The sequence below is a fragment of the Bubalus kerabau genome, chromosome 5 (genome assembly GCF_029407905.1).
Source record: "Bubalus kerabau isolate K-KA32 ecotype Philippines breed swamp buffalo chromosome 5, PCC_UOA_SB_1v2, whole genome shotgun sequence".
Taxonomy (NCBI): domain Eukaryota; kingdom Metazoa; phylum Chordata; class Mammalia; order Artiodactyla; family Bovidae; genus Bubalus; species Bubalus kerabau.
The window spans coordinates 56,307,823-56,320,824 of NC_073628.1; the positions used below are offsets into that span (position 1 = coordinate 56,307,823).

General features: G+C 54.1%; 1 protein-coding gene and 1 long non-coding RNA gene across 3 annotated transcripts in view; one reads left to right on the forward strand and one right to left on the reverse strand.

Annotated features, from left to right (window-relative positions):
* Nucleotides 1–13,002, reverse strand: part of LRRN2 (leucine rich repeat neuronal 2) — a 62,508-nt gene that overhangs the window by 22,701 nt on the left and 26,805 nt on the right. The window contains exon 2 of one of the 2 annotated variants that reach the window (XR_008714734.1): nucleotides 7,069–9,315. The exons of the other annotated variant lie outside the window; for it this stretch is intronic. The gene's annotated coding sequence lies outside the window, so the exon portion shown is untranslated. Of the gene's footprint in view, nucleotides 1–7,068; nucleotides 9,316–13,002 lie in introns of those variants that run through there. 2 annotated transcript variants of the gene reach the window in all.
* On the forward strand, nucleotides 9,011–11,411 carry LOC129652770 (uncharacterized). Its single transcript, XR_008714735.1, has 4 exons — nucleotides 9,011–9,144; nucleotides 9,241–9,317; nucleotides 9,600–9,842; nucleotides 11,068–11,411. It is a non-coding gene; the product is annotated as an uncharacterized LOC129652770 (long non-coding RNA).

A 13,002-nucleotide genomic window follows, 5' to 3' on the forward strand; every position in this document is an offset into this window, starting at 1 on the left:
TGGCTGCCTCCCGGGCCTGAGTTTCTCCAGGGCAGGGGCTGGGCCTGCTCCACCCTGGTTTCCCCTTCACCTCACACGGGGGTTGGCACATGATCGGTGCTCAATAAATGTGGGTTGCAGAGAAGGCAATGGCACCCCACTCCAGTACTCTTGCCTGGAAAATCCCATGGACTGAGGAGCCTGGAAGGCTGCCGTCCATGGGGTCGCTGAGGGTCGGACACAACTGAGCAACTTCACTTTCACTTTTTACTTTCATGCATTGGAGAAGAAAATGGCAACCCACTCCAGTGTTCTTGCCTGGAGAATCCCAGGGAAGGGGGAGCCTAGTGGGCTGCCATCTATGGGGTCGCAGAGTCGGACACGGCCGAAGTGACTTAGCAGCAGCAGCAGCAAATGTGGGTTGGGGGTAAAAGAACAAGTGGTGTGACTGCCCATGCCTGGCAGTGGGGCTGACCTTAACAGGAGGCTTCCTGAAAAGGGACAGCCCCTCATTAAAAGGTGGCCAGCTGGGGCTCTGATGGGGGAGGTCTAACCCCGCGTCTAGACTACACGAGCAGTGGGTGACAATTAGAAGGCGGATCTGCACGTGCCTATTTCAAGCCATGGGGCCAGGGCACAGGGTTTCTGCCAATCACTGCAGACCCTTATCTACCTTGCACCTGCATCAGGAGGAAGCAGATGTGAAGGGAGAGAGGAGGGGAATTAACCATCAGGAACACTGGCAGTGTTAGGGCAAGCTCTGAGAGGCTGGCATCCTCCGCTCACTTCACAGGCGAGGACACTGAGGCTCAGAAGCGACTCACTGGCCCAGAGCCAGGCAAGAAGCTGCAGAGAGCTGAAACTGGAGCCAAGATGGTCCCGCTCTAAAGCCAGAGCTCTTTTCTTCCCAAGACGCTGTCTTCTGCAGAAATCATAACATAGCACCCAGAGGGAAGAGGAATGGAGAAAGGCTCACACTGAAAGGCTGTGCATGCACGTGCGTGCCTGTGATATTTCTCCTTCATCACCAATGAAGAGAGAATGGATGGAGGAAGGTCTGGACAACCTCTGCTCCCACATGTCCGGATGCGGGTCAGGGGATTCCCACGGGGCTCAGGGTCACAAGGAGAGACTCCGGGCAGCTGTCACCATTTCCCAGTGCTGGTGGGGATGGCTCTCTCGGCACAGAGACGCACAACCCAGGGGCTTCAGCCCACACGTGTTTCTATCCCAAGTCTCAGCCCCAAAAGGATGGGCAGGAAGCGTGGGGAGGGGGAGGGAGCCCTTCAGGGTGAGAGGAGAGGGGACTCCAGACACAGGGGTGAAATGAAGGAAGGAGCCAGGGGCCAGCTGCTTGGATGGAACCAGCCCACCTCAGATTTCAGTACCTTTATTTTCTATCAGAAACATGTGATCCGGAAAATCTTGAGACTCCTGTGTTTTGTTTTGTTTTGTTTAGCATGTGCACTATCATTTTTTTTTTAATATTTAATGCTCCTTTTCAAAAATCTACTCGTTTCTGTTGAAACTGACAGGAAATCAGGACTGTAGGCACCTAGTTAGTGCATGGCTGGGGGCGCAGTCCCAGGGGGACCCTGCAGGAGTTGAGGGAGGGTTAGACGCAGAGAGGGGGAGATGGAGGACCGCAACCACACCAGAGTGAACAGCAACTGTGGAGCGTGCCAGCTTTCCTTGCACATGGGAACTGCTTCAGGTCCAGGTCAACTTCATGGGCAGCTCCGGCACCTGGATTCAGAGCCAGGGCCCTGCAGCAGCTGGGCAGTTTTCACAGCTCCTGTTCGGGCGCCAGGAGGGCGGCTGGCTTGCCTCCCGCTGGAGTGGAGGCGCCATGGAGCCTGTGGTGACCGCAAGATCCTGACTCCAGGTGCAAAAGGCGCAAGGAGGCAAAAGCAAGGCTGGCAAGTTAAGGAGAAAAGAAGACCTTGAGGGGCCTGGTGTGGCAGGGTTAATCGCTTCTTTCCTTCAAGAGAGAATGCCACGTTAAATAAATAAAACACTACGCAACTGCAGAAGAGCGGTTCCGCAGCGCATTAGATACCACCACACTCTTTCCCATCTGTCGGTCGCCATCACGGTGACTGATGACTTATCAAAAACCACACTGACATTTCCAAATGAGATGTTTTGATAGAAGTGCCATTCAACAGGGCCAAAAAAGCCAGATAGAACCTGAATGTAAATGAGGGGCATTTGTCACCTTTGTCTCACCTATTTAAAGGTTTCTTGTCTGACAACAAGTCCTCCAGGAGAGAGCTCAGGAGAGGGGGGTATGAGAGAGGTGGATGGGAAGATGGGCAGGTGAGAGGGAAGGAAGACTACAATCCTGTAAGAGCCCAAAGGAAGAGGAGGCCCGCCCCCGGGAACAGCAGGAAGTCAGGGCAGCAGAGGCCAGGAGACGGCTCTGACTTTCATGCTGAGTCACTGGGTGATGCAGCAGAAACAAGCAGCTGCGAAAACCTCAGCCTGCACTGTCCAACATGGCAGCCCCCATGGCCACTGAATACGTGAAATGTGGCCAGGCCAGACTGAGAAGTGCAGTACGCTGCTGTCCACGCCAGCTTACACAGGTTTAATGTGCAAAAAGAATGAAAGTACTAGCAAATCTGTTACGCCCATTACATGTTGAAATGATAATCTGGGCTGATACACTGGGCTACATGTTATTAGCATCACCTGTTTCTTTTCACATTTTTAATGTGGCTATTGCTGTTCGGTCACTAAGTCAGGTCCAACTCTTTTGCAACCCCATGGACTGGCCCTCCAGGCTCCTCTGTCCATGGGATTTCCCAGACAAGAATACTGGAGTGGGTTGCTGTTTGCTTCTCCAGGGGATCTTCCTGACCCAGGGATCAAACCTGTGTCTCCTGGATTGGCAGGCAGGTTCTTTACCACTGAGTCACCTGGGAAGCCCTTCATGTGGCTACTCCATATATAAAATGTGGTTTGTATTTTATTTCTATTGAGGAGCAATAGCACAGACTGCAGTTTAGAAAGATGAAGGTCCAGATCCTACCTCCACCACTCACTCAAGGCTTCCCCTTCCTAGTCTTAGGTAGGAGCCAGGACTGAACACTCCCCAAGTCTCATCACTAACTAGCTGCAGGCTTAACTTATCCGTTGGCCCTCTCTGAGTCTGGGAAACTGTTACCCCTTGGCACCTTGGTTTTCTCAGTGTAAAATGAAGGGTGGGCCGATGACTTCTGAGTGTGCCCCAAAGCTCTGTGACCCGTAATACAAACTACCTAACTTCCAGGCGCCTGTTCCCTCACCTGTCTTTGAGAGGGGCAAGCAGCAGTAGCGGGAGGGAGGTGCAGTGGTGATGCTCCTGACCTCCTAGGGTGGCCTGATGTGCTTGCGCCTTGTGGCAGACACCACAGCTCTGGGCCGGGGTCCGGACCGGGGGCACGGTGCTGAAGCCCCCACACCACCAGCGTGTGCAGCCTGGGCTGTGACCAGCCTCGTGAGCCCAAGTGGGGGATTCAAAGTGCATCTAAAGAAGGTGGGGGAGCATCAGAGCATCGCCTAGTCCCTGGGGAAGCAAATACCCTTCCTAGAGCTGGGCCAGCTCCCAGATGCTGCCCACAGCCAGCCCCTCTGCTCTGCTGAGGTGCCCACCTCCCAGGCCAGTGCAGGAATAAGGATGGAGACCAGGATTATCAAGGGCACCAAGGCAGGAAGAGGGTGCTGACAGCAATCTGAAGATCTCGCGTGAGCCAATACTCCAGACCCCTGACCAAGTCTGGCTGGGGGCCGATGCTTTCTCTCTTTGACCCTGAACTCCAAGGCCTTAAAGAGCAGGGGAGAGCTCTTCTCACCACATCTAAATCAAGCAACCTTTCATGGAGGGTGGGCCACGGTCCTCTTACACCAGAATCAGGTTCAGGGTACTTACTAATCCTGCAGATTCCTATACACACCCAGACTTCTGAAATCACATTCTCTGGAGGTGAGACCCAGGAACCTGCGTGCTGAACCCACTCTGGAGGTGGTCTTTGACAAGCACTGATGGAGATCCCAGTCAGGGTCAGCCTAAGACTTCCGGGTTGGGGAGCGCCCTCCCTACCCCCAGCCTGGAGCGGGCTGCATCGGCCCCATCAGCGGGCGAGCAGGGGAGGTTCAAGCGTAAGTGAAGGACCAGGTGTGCATCGCAAGGGGAGGGTGGCTGCACCCTCTTGTCGCAGCCGTGCATGTCAGAGCCGGCTCCCAGGCACTTGGGGAACGGGCCATGCCGCAGCAGCAGGGCCGCAGCGGGGATGTCCCAGGTGAGGAACCAGCCATGCTGTGGCATCTGGCCTCCCATCCTCAGGACAAAAAACAGGCGGATGGCGATGAGCTCTAAGCGCCCTCAGAGCAGAAGGGGTCCTGACCTTCCCATGCCTTTCCCTCAGGCACAGGTGGGGGCGGGAGAGGAGGGACCCGAGCCGGTGGCCCAGCCCAGCCAAGAGGGCCAGGAGCAGGAAATGACCCAGGGCTGGGGCCGGCTGGTCCGGGCCTGGGCAGACCACAGGGAGCACACACAGAGAAGGCAGCAGAGGGGCAGTCACCTGTGTCTCCCTCAGGAGGAGGCGATGGAGGGGCCAGGGAAGGGCCCAGATGAAGCCGTGGCCTCCCTCAAGGCTGCCCTCACGGGGATATCACAGGGGATAAGGCTCAGCTGCCAACGTGCAGAGCTCTTCTCACCATGGAAGAGCTGGCACCATGGAAGCCTGGGAGAGGATGCTCTGAGAGATCCCTCTCTCTCCCGACTGCCAGTTTCCACCTCCCCACAAGTCAGTGCTCCCACCAAACTGAAGGATGGCACTCAGATGTGGGGCTCCCACCAGGGCACACCAGCAATGCCCGCTTCCTCTCCTGTGGTGCCAGCGGCCACCTAAGGGGCTGCACGGCTGCCCGCTGCAGTGCAGACCTTTACCTGCAGGCCTCGTGGGCGCAGGTCACGGGGGTGGCAGCAGCCTGGAGCCAGGCTGTTCCTAAGGAGCCCGGGGCCTCCCACCAGCCCCACCGGCTCCCATGGTGGGGGGCCCCTGCTGAGTCTCCAGAGGGCACCATACAGACACCAGAGCCCAGCGCCCTGGCTTCAGGTGGGAGGAGAGGGTTTGCGGAAGGCCACAGAGAGAGCCTAGAGAAGGCAATGGCACCCCACTCCAGAACTCTTGCCTGGAAAATCCCATGGACGGAGGAGCCTGGTGGGCTGCAGTCCATGGGGTCGCTAGGAGTCAGACACTACTGAGCAACTTCACTTTCATTTTTAACTTTCATGCATTGGAGAAGGAAATGGCAACCCACTCCAGTGTTCTTGCCTGGAGAATCCCAGGGACGGGGGAGCCTGGCGGGCTGCTGTCTATGGGGTCGCACAGAGTCGGACACGACTTAGCACACAGAGAGCCAGTGGCAAAGCCAGGATGAGGAATCTAAATTCCTGATTCCACACCTAACTCCTCAGGCAGCAGTGACAGGAGAGCTCAGGGTGGCTCCGCAGCAGAGATGGGGCCAGGAACCAGGGTCCTCTCCCTCACCTGCTGCCGGTCAGGGTCAGAGTCGGTTCTCACTGAAGACTGACCCATTGGAGGCTGGGGACCCAGGGCCGAACGTCTCCACACATGAGAACCACGAGGCTGGGGACCCAGGGCCGAACGTCTCCACACATGAGAACCACGAGGCTGGGGACCCAGGGCCGAACAGCTCCACATATGAGAACCACGAGGCTGGGAGGTCCTGGAGGGCAGGGAAGGGCCTTGTTGGTCTTTGTGCTCGAGCATCTAGCATGGTTCCCAGCACACATTGACACTGACAGGTGAATGAATGAGTGTGAGTGAACAAATCAACCCAGCCAAGAGGGGTGAGGGGCTTGGTGGACTCAGGACTTTGCACGCACCTCATTTCCTGCATCTGTGAGGATGCCAGGCATTGTGCTGGGGGCATGCCAGGGGCAAGAGAGCAAGGAAGCGCCCGAGGAGACGAGAGACAGACAGGTAAGCAAGAAACAGCAGGGTGGTGCGAGCTCCTTCTGAGGCCAGACCCCTGTGTGACCTTGAGCAAGTCCTCATCTGCTCCAGCCTTGGTTTGTGCAGCAGGAGCAGGGTTGAACTGAATGATGCCAAGTTGCTCACACCAACCCCAAGACTCTCCCGGCTATGGAGCACAGCTTCAGCACAGGAGAGTGGAGAGGGTGGGCAGGGGCACCCGCCTGTGGGAGGGAGAGGCTCCCGGATGCTGGGTCCCCAGAGGTAACTGGCTGTGACAGAGAAGCGAGCCAGCCGTCAATTCTGTTCAATAAAACTCTGTTTGTCTAGGAGCCGCGTAAACAGGCAGCTTCCCTGCGAGCCCGAGGCACTCTCTTCCTTTCTCCTTCAGCCAGCCTCTGCTCGGCCCAGCCCCGGCCTGGGCCAGCCTCCAAACGGCCCTAAGTCTCTGGCGCAAGGCGGACAGCCAAGGGTTAACTGCCCGCCCAGGTGAGGGCCCAGGGCCCGGACAGCGGGAGGCGGAGGGAGCGGGAATCACTTAGCCTCATTAGTCCAAATTAAAGTCAGGAGTGAGACGACAATTACAATTTGCAGTGGGCTAATTGTTTTCCCTCAGAAGCTGATCGTTGTGCAGATGGGGAGAATTAATTGTTGGAAGTCCCAGGTGGATTGCCTTTGAACCCAGCCGCTGCAGCAGTCCCTGCCTCCTCCCAGGCCGGCCTGCAGTCTTCAGCACCCCTCGGGCCGCCAGCTAGTTTGAGGCTTCTGCCCTCTGGAGTCCTCAGGCAGGGAGACACTGAGCATCTGGGGGCTCCGGGAGGAGGAGGGGGACACTGGCAGAGAGGCTGGGCTGATCAGCCAAGGGCACTGGAGCCGCGGGCGTCTCCCTGCTGGACCTCCTGCCATCTGCTCCGTGGGGAGCAGGCTCTGAGAAGCCTCGTGAGAGTTGCAGAACTTGCCCTTTCCACCAGGCGTCCAGCAATCACTATAACACTCATCGAACAAACTGTGCCACGCCTACCACACGCCAAGCACTGGAAAGGGCCGGAGACACTTCAGGGAACAATACAGATGCCGTCCTGCTCATGTGGCACTTGCATGGGGAGGAGAGGGACACATGGTAAACGGAGAATAAATACCTATGCAGCAAGACACCTGCTAGTGGCGAGGGCTCTTAAGGAGTGCAGGAATTAGGATGCCCTCTGCTGCTGCTCAGTCACTTCAGTCGTGTCCGACTCTGTGCGACCCCAGAGACGGCAGCCCACCAGGCTCCCCTGTCCCTGGGATTCTCCAGGCAAGAACACTGGAGTGGGTTGCCATTTCCTTCTCTGATGCATGAAAGTGAAAAGTGAAAGTGAAGTCGCTCAGTCGTGTCCGACCCTCAGTGACCCCATGGACTGCAGCCCTCCAGGCTCCTCCATCCATGGGATTTTCCAGGCAAGAGTACTGGAGTGGGGTGCCATTGCCTTCTCCAAGGATGCATTCTAAAAACCCACAGGGGCTACGCCCAGGGCTGAAGAGAGGCCTCTGGACGCTGACAGCCAGCACGGAAGAAGGGACGTCAGCCCCACGCCCACAAGGAGCTGGGCTCCACCTGCCACCCGCCTAAGTTCACAGGTGGGTTCTCCTAAGAGCCTACAGATGCTGCGTCCAGCCTGGCTGACAGCTTGATTTTGGCCTTTTGAAACCTGAGGCAGAGAAACCATGAGAACCAACCCAGATGGACTGCTGACGTACACGCTGTGAGACAACAAATGCATGTTGCTTTAAGCCACGAAATTCGGGGTGGTTTGTTCCAGGAGCAATAGAAAACCAACCCAGGAACAAAACAGGATTGTGACTTGGTGGTTCTGTATGCTGGGGTCTGGGAAGACCTCTCTGAGGAGGGACTAGTGGACCCAGACCCGAATGAGGAGAGGGCAGCAGACGACGATGACCAATCTGTCCCCGGTTCCCAGCTTTAAAGTCCAGAATCCCCAAAGCCCCCAGTTCAGAGCAAACCAAACGGTTGGTCACCGGGAGGCAGAGGGGAGAGCAGGCGAAGACTCTGGGGTGGGGCTTTACGGTGACCCGGCACAGAACGCATCCCGGGGGAGTCACGGCAAATACCAGAGCAGGTGACGGAGCTGCGGGGCCTCCCGCTCAGGACGGGACCCGCCCGGAGCGGCTGGCGGGCTCCTCCCGGAACACCGTCCTCCCGGCAACGGCCTGGTCCAGCCCTCTCCCGGGCGGCTGCCCTCGCCCCTGCTCTGCTGTCTTCTTCAGCTGGCCCCCGCCAGGGCCCAGGGGCCCAAGTGTCTGCCGCCGCTTCCCCTGAGGGTGCGGCACGCAGCCAGCGGCTCAGTTAGTTCAGTTCAGTCGCTCAGTCGTGTCCGACTCTAGCAGGGCAATTCTTCGAGGCGTCTTTAATTAGCAAGACAATGAGAAGCTGGGAGAAGGGAAGACAGAGGTCGCGGATGGCTTCAAGCCCTGTCAAAACGTGCTTGGGGGAAGGAAGCCTGAGAAGAGAGGGAAGAGGACCCTAAGAGGCAGCCACGCCCCACGCCCGCCCCCCAGGGCAGCCCCGCCTTCACACGACCCCATCCTCCGCGGGTGCAGCGGGTTCCCGCCAAACACTGGAGGCAGGCCTCCGGAGAGCCAGAGCTGCGTAGTAGGACAGCAAAGGAGGACCTCAGCTACAATTCCGGCTCTTCGTCGCATTAGCTGTGCGATGTCTGGCAAGTTAATTGTTCTGGGTCTAGGTTTTCTCCTCTGTACAATTAGAGTAATACCTACTTTGCCGGCTGGTGGTTGTAAAGATGAGAGATGTCAGAAAGTGCCCCACATAGAGTAGGTACGGGATAAATGGGAGCTATTTCAAATATGAGCACTGAACCTCCCAACCCTAATCCCAGCCCCCTGAATCCATTTCTCAAATCAGAGTGCATCCACGAATCAGCTGGAGTGCTTCTTACCATGCAACTATAAGTCCCTGATCGTGCAAGCCTGGCGGTGGAGCCCAGAAACCTGCAGATTGAACTCACTTCTAAGCAGGTGATTCTGATGCAGTCGGCTGGGTCCACACCTGCTGTCCCACGTGGTCCAGCACCGCACCTATCTCAGAAGTTGCCTCCACAGAGGGAAGGAGCTGGCTGGGAGGCAGAGGAGGCGTCTGCCTGGGCAGCCTCCACACCTAAGTAAGGTGAGTTGGTCCTCAGCCTCCTGGGATGCGTGTGCTAAGAGCCTCTGGTGGTCAGAGCTCACCTCAGTCACCTCATTTTGCTTCCCGGCTTTTCAGTGGAAGAACCAGAGGCCCAGAGTAGGAAGAGACTGAGCAGGGCCCTCTCACCGGATCCTGGCTTCTGAGTCTCAGCTGTAAGATAAAAAGCTACGTGACCACTGGTCCCTCTCAGCGGTGCAGTTCTGTGTTTGGGGAATTATTACTCCAGGAGTTGACTCCACTGGCCCCAGGTGGAGGATGCCCAGGGCTGACTACCTTCCTTGACCTGTAGTCAACTTCTTTCATTTCCAGGCCAGCAGATCTGTTAAACTCTGACGCTGTCCCTACTCCCAGGTCTCATTCACTTTATGGTCTACGTTTGGTAGGAATTCTGTTCTTTCCTATTTCTGTTTCCTCCTCCCTTTCTCGTTCCATAGATTCATCCAAGCTCTGATTCTGTGCCTGCTCTCTGCGATAGACAAGAGCCAGCCCTTCCCTGGGGAAGTTCTCGGCCTAGCAGAGCAGACAGACAGACAGACGCAGGTCTGATTCAGCCCCAGAGGCTGCAACGTGTCACAGGGGCACTGCAGTGGGAGTAACGGAGGGGAGAGCCACCAGAGGGACTCCTCTCTGCCCTCTGCACCTCGCTCCTGCCTTCATCTCTCAGCACGAGACGACACGTATGTAGTCACGTAGGTGCGATATAGCATTGTTATTGAAAAGTGAGGAAAACACATGGAGAAGGTTTAAATAATCTCCTTTTCCACCTCCCAATTCCAACTAACCGATACTAATACTTTGGTGCAGGTCCTTTCAGGCTTTTTCCTATGGTAGCAAACATTCTCACTGCTTGTTCCTCTGCCTGGGTTTCACGTCGTCTTTCTTGTTTTGGTGGGGCACACCAGCAAGTTACATGTTTGAACAAGAGGTGAGTTTCTTGACAATTGGCATGCTTGAAAATGTCTTAATCTCCATAATTAATTGATGGATTGACTGAAAATATAATTTCAGATTTTAAAAACCTTCCCTCCTGTGTTTGGAGGAATGTTTCCATTATCTGCTGGCTGCCAGGGTTCTGTTGAGAAGTCTGCTGTTATCCTAAAGCCTGTAGAATCTTCATTTATCACCAATATTTTGAAATTTTAAAATGTGTCCTTGTGAGGGCCTTTTGTCACTAATTATGCTGGCCACCTAATGGATTCTTGTGATCTGGAAAGTAATCATTTTCCTTTAAGAAACATGAAATATATTTTAAGTTTATAAGAGTTCATTCTTGTTCTTTACATTTTCACTGTCTGCAAATCACCCAAATGTCCATCAACCGATATATGGATAAATAAAATGTGAAATATCCACACATGCAATATTATCCAGCCATAAAAAGGAGTGACATACGGATAATGCCACAATATGTATGAATCTTGAAAACATTATGCTAAGTGAAAGAAGCCAGACACAGAAGCTGCATGTTGCATGATTCCACTTAGGAAATGTCCAGAATAGGTAAATGGACAGAGACAGAGAGTAGATTAGTGGTTGCCAGGGACAGGAAGGAAGAAAGAATGAGGAGTGATTGCTTTCGGATGTGGGGCTTCCTGGGGATGATGAAACATTCCATAATTACATAGTGGTGATCTGACCTTGTGGATACCACTAAGACCCATGAAACTGTTCATTTTTAAAGGACCAATTTTATGGTATGTGAATTATCTCTCAATTTTTTTTTTAAAGGATGCTTGTTCTTTGGGCACAAAAAATCCTCCCTTATTTTTCTGAGGATATCAATCGTGATGGTGGCGGTGGTTACATTTTCTTTTGCTCCCTGCATAGTTTACAGTCTTCAATTTGTTTAATTTTATTTTGGCTAATGCTTTTTTATTTTGGATGCCTTTCTTAAAAATCTAGTGGTGCTTGGCCGATGGCTCGTATTTACGAGTGAGGCATCTGGAAGCTCTGCATGCATGTGTGGATTTCACCAAGGGAGGTGTCAAGTGGAGCCCCCCAGATGTCACTGTTTGCCCAGTCACCGGCATTCAGGGAGCCAACAGGGAGAACAGGGCAAGGGGCTCTCCCCATTTGGCTTGCCAACATTCAGCAGATGCCCATTTTTCAATAAACTGCTTCGTCTCCACCCATGCTTGTAGTTGTGTTCCCACGCCAGCACTTCTTGGGTTCAGGCTCTCTGGAGAATAGAGCTCTCCAGGATGCTACTTGGTGGTGAAAGGGTGAGGAATCACTCTTCTGCTTCTGGCCCTACTCCTTACCCTATCGTCAGATGCCACTGATTTCTGAGCCTGTCTGTGGTTCAATGGCAGGAATCTGTCCATTGCTCATTGGCCTCTCCATTGGGGATCTCTAGGTTCTACTTGCTCCATCAAGCCAAGTCAGTTAGCTTCTCAACTTCCAAAGCTGCACAGACATCACCGATTCACTTTGGTGTCCTGCCCCTTGCCCTGTGGGCTTGCACCCCTTCTCTACTCTTGTTTACATGCGGCAGCAGAAGAAACATGGATGAGTTCAGTCTACCCCGTTCCATCACAGTCCCTCTGTGCTATCTGCTGTTTGAAAAGCAGTAGACACTTGGCATTCTCAAGTTTATCATAAAGTGGCTTACACTGCAACCAGCAGCCGACATCTGACATGAAATGGTGTGTGGCGTTGACTTGCAGGCTGTTGAGTCGGATTCAGGGAAACCTCCCGGTAAGCTGAGAGTTAGGTAACTTTGCCCTCACTAGCTATCCTTGTTACCGTTACATTTCTCAGCCATATGTTACTATGCTTTACGGGGAAAATTATAGGGTAGTTTTTAATCCATTGATTCATGACGGGCTATAATGTCTCCCTTGAGAATGTCAAGGGTCTAGTGTATCTTTGTCACTATAGAAACTTGTTCCCTGGTGACAATCAGGCTTAATTAAAGACATTCACAGTGGTGGGATGCACATCGATTCTGGCTCTGGTAACGGGCAGGGAGCTGTCCCTGGAGAACTGGCCATACCCACCCTCACGGCCAGTTTCACCCTTCAGGGTGTCTCCTAGATCTCCTCTCTCCATGAGCACCTCACCCCACTCTAGCAAGGGGCCTGGCTTGAAGCACTTCAGCTCAGGGAATGCAGAGGCAGAGGGGAAGTCTGTCTGATCCACCAAGATTGGATCATCCAAGGCCTCCTGGAACTGTTCCCAAATCCAGCCCCCCAGCACTTCTGCTTCATGCTAACGCAAGCAAGGGAGAGTTGGCTCAGAGTTCTTTCTGTGGCCACCAGTTCTTAATCAACTTTCAGAGTGAGGAAGAGGAAAGGAAATGGATGGCTTTTAAGTTACATGTGTTTGTTTGGCTTTGAACCCCAGACCACAGCATATTTACTATGCGAATGAACTAATAGGGTTAAGTGCTTACAACAGCCTGGCTCCTGATAAGTGCTTTACGAGTGTCTGCTACTGTTGTTATTATTACAAAAGCTGTATTTAGCTTACATCCATAAGAAAACAAATTTGCATTCCCCGCATCTCTGCAACTCCCTCAGCTCGGAAAATGTGTAAGGTCCCTCAACCCAGGGATTGAGAACTCCTGGGTCTTTGACTCCTCTTCACAAAGAGCAAGTAAACGATCGTTCATTTTGCTTGTTGGTTTTCCTCGTTCACTAGATTGGTGCGTGGACTCCCTGTTGCCCCTACTCCTTGACACCTCGCCTGGAACCAATTAGCTGCTGTCTGTAAAGCGCTGGTGAGCTCTCCTGGCTGTCCCTTGCAGTCCAGGGGACAGGCGGGCTGCCCCTCCCAGGCCTCGGCCTGCTTTGTAGCTCAGGCTCCAGGACGTCCCGGGTAGCTGTGGAGCTCGGC